Source organism: Capsicum annuum, chromosome 2 (genome assembly GCF_002878395.1).
Source record: "Capsicum annuum cultivar UCD-10X-F1 chromosome 2, UCD10Xv1.1, whole genome shotgun sequence".
NCBI lineage: Eukaryota > Viridiplantae > Streptophyta > Magnoliopsida > Solanales > Solanaceae > Capsicum > Capsicum annuum.
Genome location: NC_061112.1, coordinates 56,408,174 through 56,419,891, shown reverse-complemented (window position 1 = coordinate 56,419,891; position 11,718 = coordinate 56,408,174). Strand labels below are relative to the sequence as shown.

The 11,718-nt window shown below is 44.0% G+C and overlaps 4 non-coding genes and 1 pseudogene across 4 annotated transcripts; all 5 read left to right on the top strand.

The window, feature by feature from the left end:
- The first annotated feature begins 4,948 nt into the window (after positions 1-4,948).
- On the top strand, positions 4,949-5,104 carry LOC124896461 (annotated as a pseudogene).
- Positions 5,105-5,727: 623 nt separating this feature from the next.
- LOC124896458 lies at positions 5,728-5,883 on the top strand. The gene has a single exon (XR_007052822.1). It is a non-coding gene; the product is annotated as a 5.8S ribosomal RNA (ribosomal RNA).
- Positions 5,884-6,506: 623 nt separating this feature from the next.
- Positions 6,507-6,661, top strand: LOC124896352. The gene has a single exon (XR_007052711.1). It is a non-coding gene; the product is annotated as a 5.8S ribosomal RNA (ribosomal RNA).
- Positions 6,662-7,282: 621 nt separating this feature from the next.
- On the top strand, positions 7,283-7,438 carry LOC124896429. The gene has a single exon (XR_007052792.1). It is a non-coding gene; the product is annotated as a 5.8S ribosomal RNA (ribosomal RNA).
- A 228-nt stretch (positions 7,439-7,666) lies between these two features.
- Positions 7,667-10,954, top strand: LOC124896475. Its single transcript, XR_007052836.1, has one exon. It is a non-coding gene; the product is annotated as a 28S ribosomal RNA (ribosomal RNA).
- The last annotated feature ends 764 nt before the right edge of the window (positions 10,955-11,718 follow it).

Sequence of the window (11,718 nt, the reverse complement as noted above, 5' to 3'; positions counted from 1 at the left end):
CCCTCGACCTATTCTCAAACTTAAATAAGTAGGATGGCACGACTATTTTGTTGTGCCGCACCACAGAGTCAAGAGCTCCAAGTGGGCCATTTTAAGTAAGCAGACCCGGTGATACGGGATGAACTGGAAGTCTACTTACGGTGCCAAACTGCGTGCTAACCTAGATCCCATAAAGGGTGTTGGTCAATTATGACAGCAGGACGGTGGTCATGGAAGTCAAAATTTGCTAAGTAGTATGTAACAACTCACATGCTGAATTAACTAGCCCAGAAAATGAATGGCACTTAAGTACGCGACCTACACCCGATTGTCGGGGCAAGTCCTAGGCCCCGATGAGTAGGAGGGTACATCGGTCACTGTAAAACCTAGGCACGAGCTCGAGCAGAGCTGCCATAGGTGCAGATCTTGGTGGTAGTAGAAAATATTCAAATGAGAACTTTGAAGGATGAAGATGGGAAAGGTTCCATGTGAACGGCACTTGCAAATGGGTTAGTCGATCCTAAGGGTCGGGGAAACCCTAACAGATAGCATATTTTGTGTGTACTCTGAAAGGGAATTGGGTTAAAATTCCTGAACCGTGGCGTGGCGGTTCACAGCAACATTAGAAAATCCAGAGACGTCAGCGGAAACCTCGGGAAGAGTTATCTTTTCTGTTTAACAGCTTTTCCACCCTGGAATTGGCTCAGTCGGAGGTAGGGTCTAGCGGCTGGAAAAGCACCGCACATCGCATGGTGTCTGGTGCACTCCCAGTGGCCCTTGAAAATCTAGAGAACTGAATGTCATCCACGCCCAATCGTACTCATAACTGCATCAGGTCTCCAAGGTGAACAACCTCTGGCCATGGAATAATATAGGGAAGGAAAGTCGGCGAAATAGATCCGTAACTTAGGGAAAAGGATTAGCTCTGAGGGCTGGGCACCAAGGCACCATGCAACCTGGAACCAAGCAACGCGTACCATGGTACCAAGGCACCATGGCACCGCGCACCATGACACCAAGGCACCGTGCACCATGGTAGCCATGCATCCTAAGTTAGGGACTATGTAGTTGGTACTCGCACACTCGTGTACCTGCCGCGAGTGGATTAAGGCACCATGACACCATGGGCAAGGTGAAGGCATCGTGCAAAAGTCAAAAGAGCATAAACCTAGGTTTGATCATCTGAATATAATCATAACGTTCATCTATCATCATCCTCACCGTTGGGTACTCCTTTCGTTAAATACATGCTCTAAGTATTTTTCAACGATATTTCAATATTAGCTCATATGTTGGGGCAGTTTTTGTAATGTCCCAAAGTTTTTTCTTAATTTTTTATTTAATCCTTAAATATTTAAATTTAAATATCGACTATGCACTCAATTATTAGTTTAAGGTCATTCTAATATGTATGTTTTGGGATTGTTACTTATCTATTTCATTCTACGTTGTTTTCCTAATGTCACCCAAGTTATTTTTATATTTTTTCAATTTTTTTAATATCCTTAAATTTTGATATTTTATATCGTTAGGTTATACGTATACATATGCACTTAATTATACGTTTAAGGTTACTTCATTCTAATATGCAAGTTTTGGGGTTGTTACTTATCTGTTGCATTCTAAGGAATTTTACTAATGCCCCCACATTATTTTTATGTTTTTTATAAATTTTTTATTTAATATCCTTAAATTTTGATATTTTATATCATTATGTTATAAGTACAAATATGCACTCAATCTTTGGTTTAAGGTTACTTCATGCGTTGGGAATATTTTTCTAATATTTTTATATTTTAAAAATATTATTCATATTTTTTTATTGTTTTTATTTATTTTTTGAATTTTCATAAATAATAGTTTTTAAAAAATATTTTCTTTATGAAAATTATCATTCATAAATTATGTGACTCTTCTGTGAGTGCATTGGCTTAATCTACGTCAAAACATGCAATTCTGGTCCGTACATGTCCAGTATGATTCTCTGGTAAAATCATGTCTACTCCTGTCACTTGGGTTTTTTTAAGCATATATAAAGTGGGTAGAGGTGTTCAAGTCTCTTCAAGGCGTCTGTCGCTAGTTGTCATAGGCGCTCACTGGGCATGTCGGCGTGCAGTGTGGGCACATGGCAGCATCCATGGCTAGTTTGTGAGAGCCGCTGGTGCCTACAAAATAACGTCGACCACGCTTCATTGTGAGCTCGTGTCTGCTATCAATGACGTCATCCACAACGGGGCTGTTGGCATTTGTTTCCAAATCAGGCAGTTCATTTATGTGTACGGCGAGTTCTGGATGCTGCTCTCGGGTAAAGCTCTAGGCGTTGCATGCATAGGGCTGATCGGAATACTCATAGAGCACCGACGACAGACGTGGGCAGCGCCCGTGCACTAGCCTCAAGGCTCCTTTATCTCTTTAGCTCCCCCCAAGGGTGGACTATTGTGTCAAGCTGGACTTGCTTTAGCCTTGTAACGTTCGCATGGGCAGCAACACGTGATATCTATTTCTAGATGTTGGGGCCGGTACTGGGTATACATCCATGGAGCATTTGGATGCACGACGCCTGAGTTGTGTTCGGCATGTACGGTTAGGTTGGATCCTTGCTGGAGTAGCAACATCCTTTCCTGGCTACCATCTTATTCGTGGGGCAAGCGCAATTTAGTCTTACTTTTAGTCAGTTTCCTATGCTGCATACCTAATGCCCAGGCATTATTAAGTTTTATCTATCACCTTTTGCCCCTCGCATTTCATGCGTGGGGTAAACCGAAAGGCCACCCCCGTATGACATACCTTCCTCGCTTTATCGTGCAATATCATGTTCCATGAGTGGTGGTAAAAATTCTTGGATGAGGTAGACATAGTGGGCATGGGGTCTTCATCAGCTCCTATCTGCTCTATACTATGCTCCTTGCGAATGACGGTCTTGCTCACCTTGAACCCGTTCGCACCCTTTCAGGAAGGACGGGCTCATGCGATTTTGGTGTCGATGAGGAATGTTGCATGGTTAGTTCTGAAGTAGTCATATGCTATTCTCAAATATTAAGCCATGCATGTGTAAGTATGAACAAATTCAGACTGGGAAACTGCGAATGGCTCATTAAATTAGTTATAGTTTGTTTGATGGTATCTATTACTTGGATAACCGTAGTAATTCTAGAGCTAATACATGCAACAAACCTAAAATTCTAGAATGGATGTATTTATTAGATAAAAGATTGACGTTGGCTCTACCCGTTGCTATAATGATTCATGATAACTTGACAGATCGAACGATCATAATACCAGGGACACATCATTCAAATTTCTTCCCTAATAATTTTCGATGGTAGGACAGTGGCCTACCATGGTGGTGACCGATGATGGAGAATTAGGGTTTGATTCTGGAGAGGGAACCTAAGAAAAGGTTACCACATCCAAGGAAGGTAGCAGGCACTTAAATTACCTAATCCTGACACAGAAAGGTAGTGATAATAAAATACAATACCGGGCTCAATGAGTCTGGTAATTGGAATGAGTACAATCTAAATCCCTTAACTAGAATACATTGGAGGGCAATTCTGGTGCCAATAACCGTGGTATTTCTATCTCCTATAGTGTATATTTAAGTTGTTGCTATTAAAAAGCTCACAGTTGGACTTTGGGATGGGCTAGCCAGTCTATTTATGGTGTGCACCGGTTGTCTCATCCATTCTGTCGGTGATGCTCTCCTGGACTTAACTGTTCGGGTCATGCTTGTGACGCTGTTACTTTGAATAAATTAGAGTGCTCAAAGCAAGCCTACGTTCTATATACATTAGCATGAGATAACATTTTAGGATTTTGGTCCTATTTACATTGGGCTTTGGGATCGGGGTAATGATTAATTGGGACAGTCGAGGGCATTCGTATTTCATAATCAGAGGTGAAATTCTTGTATTAATGAAAGATGAATAGCTGTAAAAGAATTTTCCAAGGATGTTTTCATTAATCAAGAATGAAAGTTGGTGGCTAAAAAACAATCAAATATCGTACTAGTCTCAACCATAAATGATGCCGACTAGGGATCGGTGGATGTTTCTTTTAGGACTCCTTCGGCATCTTATGAGAAATCAAAGTATTTAGGTTTCGGGGGGAGTATTGTGTCAAGGCTAAAACTTAAAGGAATTGATAGAAGGTCACCACCAAGAGTGGATCCTGCTGCTTAATTTGAATCAACACGGGGAAACTTACCAGGTCCATACATAGTAAGGATCGAAAGACTGAGAGCTCTTTCTAGATTCTATGGTGGTGGTGTGTGGTCGTTTTTATTTGGTGGAGTAATTTTTCTGGTTAATTCCATTAACGAACGAGAAGTCAGACCGCTAACTAGGTATGCGGAGGTAACCTTTTGCATCTAGATTCTTAGAAGGACTACGGCCTTTTAGGCCGTGGAAGTTTGAGGCAATAACAGGTCTGTGATGCCTTTATATTTTTTGGGCCGCACGCGTGCTACACTGATGTATTCAATGATTTTATAGCATTGGCCGATAGGCCCGATTTATCTTTGAAATTTCATTGTGATGGGGATAGATCATTACAATTGTTAGTCTTCAATGAAGAACTCGTAGTAAGCGCGAGTCATCAGCTCGTGTTGACTGCGTCCCTGCCCTTTTAACACACCACCTGTCACTCCTACCGATTGAATGTTCCAGTGAAATATTTGGATCATGGTGACGTGGGCGGTTCGCTGCCTGTGACATCGCGAGAAGTCCATTGAACCTTATCATTTAGAGGAAGGAGAAATCCTAACAAGGATTCTGTAGGTTAACTTGCAACAGAATAATTGGCGAAACCTGTGCAGCAGAATGACCCGTGGATATGTTTAACAACTAGGGAGTCTATACGGGTGAGGTGCTTCATCCTTCGCACGTGCGCCTCCCCCTATTCCATGGCGTATACGCCCAGTGCATGCGTTGGGCGACTAACGAACCCCAAAATGGAAAATGACAAAAATGACACTCGACAATGTGTATCTCGTCTCTCACATCGGTGAAGAACATAGCAAAATATGATACTTCGTGTAAATTGCAGAATCTCGTAAACCATTGAGTCTTTGAACAGAAGTTGCGCCCAAAGCCATTAGGCTAAGGGCACGTCTGCGAAGGTGCCACATGTTATGACCTTAGATGTTTTGGGCCGCACATGTGCTACACTGATGTATTTAATGATTTTATAGCATTGGCCGACAAGCCCGGTTAATCTTTGAAATTTTATTATGATGGGGATAGATCATTAAAATTGTTGGTCTTTAACGAAGAACTCCTAGTAAGTGCGAATCATCAACTCGTGTTGACTACGTCGCTGCCCTTTTAACATATCGCTTGTCGCTCCTACCGATTGAATGATCCAGTGAGATATTTGGATCATGGTGATGTAGGCAGTTCGTTGCCTACAACATCGCGAGAAGTCCATTGAACCTTATCATTTAGAGTATGGAGAATTCGTAATAAGGTTTTCGTAGGTTAACCTACAAAAGGATCATTGTCGAAACCTGTGCAGCAGAATAACCCATGGACGTGTTTAATAATTGAGGAGCCTGTGTGGGTGGGGTGCTTCATCCTTTACACATGCACCTCCCCCTCGTCCATGGCATGTACGCCCAGTGCGCGGGTTGGACGACTAACGAACCCCGACATGTAAAGTGCCAAGGAATACTTAAATTGATAGCCTGCCTCTTGCGCCCCATCTGTGACGTGCGTTGGGGGGACCTGTACTTCTTTTAAAAACAAAAATGACACTCGACAATGTGTATCTCGGCTCTCACATCGATGAAGAACATAGCGAAATATGATACTTTGAGTGAATTGCAGAATCTCGTAAACCATTGAGTCTTTGAACACAAGTTGCGCCCAAAGCCATTAGGCTAAGGGCACGTATACCAAGGTACCACATGTGATGACCTTTGATGTTTTGGGCCGCACACGTGCTACACTGATGTTTTCAATGATTTTATAGCATTGGCCGATAAGCCCGGTTAATCTTTGAAATTTTATTGTGATGGGGATAGATCATTACAATTGTTGGTCTTCAACGAAGAACTCCTAGTAAGTGCAAATCATCAACTCGTGTTGACTACGTCGCTGCCCTTTTAACATATCGCCTGTCGCTCCTACCGATTGAATGATCCAGTGAGATATTTGGATCATGGTGACGTAGGCGGTTCGTTGCCTACAACATCGCGAGAAGTCCATTCAACCTTATCATTTAGAGGATGGAGAAGTCGTAACAAGGTTTCCGTAGGTTAACCTACAAAAGGATCATTGTCGAAACCTGTGCAGCAGAATAACCCGTGGACGTGTTTAATAATTGAGGAGTCTGTGTGGGTGGGGTGCTTCATCCTTCGCACGTGCGCCTCCCCCTCGTCCATGGCATGTACGCCCAGTGCGCGGGTTGGACGACTAACGAACCCCGACATAGAAAGCGCCAAGGAATACTTAAATTGATAGCCTGCCTCTTGTGCCCCATCTGTGACGTGCGTTGGGGGGACCTGTGCTTCTTTTAAAAACAAAAATGACACTCGACAATGTGTATCTCGGCTCTCACATCGATGAAGAACATAGCAAAATACGATACTTCGTGTGAATTGCAGAATCTCGTAAACCATTGAGTCTTTGAACACAAGTTGCGCCCAAAGCCATTAGCTAAGGGCACGTATGCCAAGGTGCCACATGTGATGACCTTAGATGTTTTGGGCCGCACACGTGCTACACTGATGTATTCAATGATTTTATAGCATTGGCCGATAAGCCCGATTAATCTTTGAAATTTTATTGTGATGGGGATAGACCATTACAATTGTTGGTCTTCAACGAAGAACTCCTAGTAAGTGCGAATCATCAACTCGTGTTGACTACGTCCCTACCTTTTTAACATATCGCCTGTCGCTCCTACCAATTGAATGATCCAGTGAGATATTTGGATCATGGTTATGTAGGCGGTTCGTTGCCTACAACATCGCGAGAAGTCCATTAACCTTATCATTTAGAGGATGGAGAAGTCGTAACAAGGTTTCCGTAGGTTAACCTACAAAAGGATCATTATCGAAACCTGTGCAGCAGAATAACCCGTGGATGTGTTTAATAATTGAGGAGTCTGTGTTGGTGGGGTGCTTCATCCTTCGCACGTGCGCCTCCCCCTCGACAATGGCATGTACGCCCAGTGCGCGGGTTGGATGACTAACCAACCCCGACATGGAAAGCGCCAAGGAATACTTAAATTGATAGCCTGCCTCTTGCGCCCCATCTGCGACGTACGTTGGGGGGACCTGTACTTCTTTTGAAATAAAAATGATACTCGCCAATGTGTATCTCGGCTCTCGCAATGATGAAGAACATAGTGAAATATGATACTTTGTGTGAATTGCAGAATCTCGTAAACCAATGAGTCTTTGAACACAAGTGGTGCCCAAAGCCATTAGGCTGAGGGCACGTCTGCCAGGGTGCCATGTATCGTACCGCCCCCTTAAATAGCGCCTCAATCACTGGGTGTACTATCGTCACGGGGCGGATACTGGCCTCTCATGCACCTCGAACTCGCGATTAGCCTAAATGCGAGTCCACATCTATGGACATTATGACAAGTTGTGTTGTAACTCAACTCTCTTTGTTGTCATGGCTACTGCGCATTTTGCGTCCGAACTCCAAGACCCTATCGCGCTTAGGAACTCTAACCGCGATGCCAAGTTAGGCGAGATTACCCGTATAGTTTAATAATAGCAATAAAAAAAGGAATAGAAATTTACAAGGATTCACTTAGTAATGCGAGAGAACCGAGAATAGTCCAACCTTAGAATCGGGCAGCTCTATCATTCGAATTATAGTCTAGAGAAGCATCCTTAGTAGCGGACCGTGCCCAAGTCCCCTGGAAGGTGGCTCCAGAGACGGTGAGAGTCCCGTTGTGCCATGAGATGGTGTCCAGGAGTGGTTTTTTGGGAATACAACCCAAATCGGGTAATGAATTCAGTCCAAGGCTAAAAACGGGCAAGAGACCGATAGTGAACAAGTTCTGCGAGGGAAAGATGAAAAGGACTTTGAAAAAAGAGTCAAATAGTTCTTTAAATTGTCGAGAGGGAAGTGGATGGGGGCCGATAATGTGCCCCAGTAGGATGTAGAATGGCAACGGGTTGGTTTATCGATCAACTCAGGGTTTTGACCAGCATAGACTAGTGGGATGAAGAAAGCCCAAGCTCTCGATATGCTCGTGGAACACCGTCTCCTAAATTATGGCAGGCAGCGCGAGCCTCTGGTGTGCTTCGGCATCTGTGCACTCTAGAAACTGGCCTGTGGGCTCCCCATTCGAGCCATCTTGAAAGATGAACCAAGGAGTCTGACATGTGTGCAAGTCAACGGGCTAGTAAACCCGTAAGGCTTAAGGAAGCTGATTGGTGGGATCCCTTGATGGGTGCACCAATGACCGACCTTGATCTTCTGAGAAGGGTTCAAGTGTAAGCATACCTGTTGGGACCTGAGTGATGGTGAAGTATGCATGAGCGGGGTGAAGCCAGAGGAAACTCAATTTGACGCCCGTAGTGATACTGACGTGTTTTTTGTTCGTCTGAATTGAGTATTAGGGCCAAAGACTAATCGAACTGTATAGTAGCTGGTTCCCTCTGAAGTTTTCCGTAAGATAGCTGGAGCTCACGTGCGATTTCTATTGAGTAAATCTAATGATTTAAGGCCTCGGGGGAACAACGCCCTTGACCAATTCTTAAACTTTAAATAGGTAAGACAGCATGGCCGCTTAGTTGAGCCATGCCACGAAATCAAGAGCTCCAAGTGGGCTATTTTTGGTAAGCAGAACTGGCGATGTGGGATGAACCAGAAGATGAGCTACGATTCCAAACTGCACATTAACCTAGATCCCACAAAGGGTGTTGGTCGATTAAGACAGCAGGACAGTGGTTATGGAAGTCAAAATTCGCAAAGAAGTTTATAACAACTCACCTCCCGAATCAACTAGCCCCAAAAATTGATGGTGCTTAAACGCGTGACCTACACCCATCCTTCAGGGAAAGTGCCAGGACTTGATGAGTAGGAGGGCACGGTGGTTACTGGAAAACCTTATGTGCAAGATGGGGTAGAGCGGCCACCGGTGTAGATCTTAGTGGTAGTAAAAAATATTCAATTGAGAACTTTGAAGGCCGAAGATGGGAAAGGTTCCATGTAAATGACACTTGCACATGGGTTAGTCGTTCCTAAGGGTCGGGGGAACCCCGATATATAACAAATTTCACGCATACTCCAAAAGGGAATCGGGTTAAAATTCCTGAACTGGGACGTGATGGTCGATGGCAATGTTAGGAAGTCTGAAGATGTCGGCAGGAGCCTCGGAAAGTATTTTTTTTTATTTAACAGCCTGCCCACCCTGGAATCGGCTCAGCCAGAGGTAGGGTCCAACAGCTGGAAGAGCACTGTACGTCACGTGGTGTCCGGTACACTCCCAGTGGCCCTTAAAAATCCAAAGGACCGAATGTCATCCATGACCGATCATACTCATAACTGCATCAGGTCTCCAAGGTGAACAATCTATGGTTGATGGAACAATGTAGGCAAGGTAAGTCAGCAAAAAGGATCCATAAGTTCGGGAAAAGGATTGGCTCAGAGGGCTAGGCACGAGGGTCCTAATTCTAAACCCGTCGGCTGTTGGTGGACTGCTTGAGCTTCTCCCATGGTGACCCGCCAATTCAGAACTAGTACGGACAAGGGGAATCTGACTGTTTAATTAAAACAAAGCATTGCATGGTCCTAACGGATGTTCACGCAATACGATTTCTGCTAGTGCTTTGAATGTTAATGTGAAGAAATTCAACCAAGTGCGGGTAAATGGCGGGAGTAACTATGACTCTCTTAAGGTAGCCAAATGCATCGTCATCAAATTAGTGATGCACATGAATAGACTAACGAGATTTCTACTGTCCTTTTCTACTAACCAGCGAAACCACAACTAAGGGAACAGGCTTGGCAACTCAGTAGTGAAAGAAGACCCTGTTGAGGTTGACTCTATTTTGACTTTGTGAAATAAATTGAGAGGTGTAGTATAAGTGGGAGCTGAAAGGCGAAAGTGAAAAACCACTACTTTTAACGTTATTGCACTCATTACGTGAATCAGAAGCGGGGAACTACCTCACTTTTTGGACCGAAGGCTCGCTCTACAGGCCGACCCAGGCGGAAGATATTATTAGGTGGGGAGTTTGGTTGGGGTGGCACATCTATTAAAATATAAATAATGTGCCCTAAAGTAGCTCAATAGAATAGAAATATCATGCGGAACCGAAGGGTAAAATCTCATTTGATTCTGATTTCTAGTACGAATATGAATCATGCAGCGTGTCCAAATGATCATTTAGACCTTTGAAATTCGAAGCTAGAGGTGTCAGAAAATTTAGCACAGGGATAACTGGTTTGTGGCAGCCAAGCATTCATAGCGACATTGCTTTTTAATTCTTCGATGTCGGCTCTTCCTATCATTGTGAAGCAGAATTCACCAAGTGTTGGATAGTTCATCTACCAATAGGAAACATGAGCTGGGTTTAGACTATCATGAGACAGGTTAGTTTTACCCTACTGATAACAGTGTCATAATAGTAATTCAATGTAGTATGAGAGGAACAATTTATTCACATAATTGGTCATCACGCATGGTTGAAAATCCAATGGTGCGAAGCTACCTTCTGCTGGATTATGACTGAATGACTCTAAGTCAGAATCTAGCTATAAGTGATGTATGCGCCCTCCGTCCTCTTGCCAACCCGCAGTAAGGGCCTTGGCCTTTAATGGACCGTCTTGTTGGCTAAGCCATTATGGCGAAAGAATCACGGTGGCCACCTTAAAGTACAATTTCCATCAAGCGGTGGGTAGAATCCTTTGCAGGCGACTTAAATATGCGATGAAGTATTATAAGTGGTAGAGTAGCCTTGCTGCCATAATCCAATGAGATTCAGCCCTTTGTCGCTCTTGTTCGTCCCTCTCACTCCAATCCAATCATTTTTCCATCCATCTCCAAAGGAGGTTTCTACATCCGTACTTGGAAAATCCTACTAAGTGTTGTGAGTTTACCTCACCCTCGAGCATGCCATGGCATAGCCTCACCCGAGTTTGCCACTTGTTTTTAAAGTATCGCATGCGTTTCATTCCAAACGGTTAATTGTGATATCAAGTGGCCTTTTGTGGAAAACTATGACTTTACAATTAGAGGTTTTCCACGATGTGGAGTGTGGCTAAAGAGCCCAGAGATATATCATGTGGCCAACGTCGATGCATGGAGGCACGTTGTAATTAGAGGTTTAGGTGACCGTCAAGTGCAATCCTAGAGACATGTCCAATGACCCGGTCTCCAACGTATGACAAAATCAGCAGCATGAAAAACAAGTGTCGTCATGTGCCGTGATGAAAAATGCCGAAGGACCTATAGCGGCCTACCATGGTGGTGTCTTTGTCGAGTAGGTTGGACCAAGGCACCATGACACCGTGCACTCTGGCTTTATGGAACCAAGGTACCAATGCACCATGGCACCATGACATCGCGCACCATGGCACCGCACACCATGGCACTAGCCACCGCGGACCTTGGCACCATGGCACCACACACCATGGAACCAAGGCACTATACACCATTGCACTACGCACTATGGAACCAAGGCACTGCGCACCATGGTACCAAGGCACTATATCAACCCATACCATGGAACCAAGTCCCCGCGAACTATGGCACCCATGCATCCTAAGG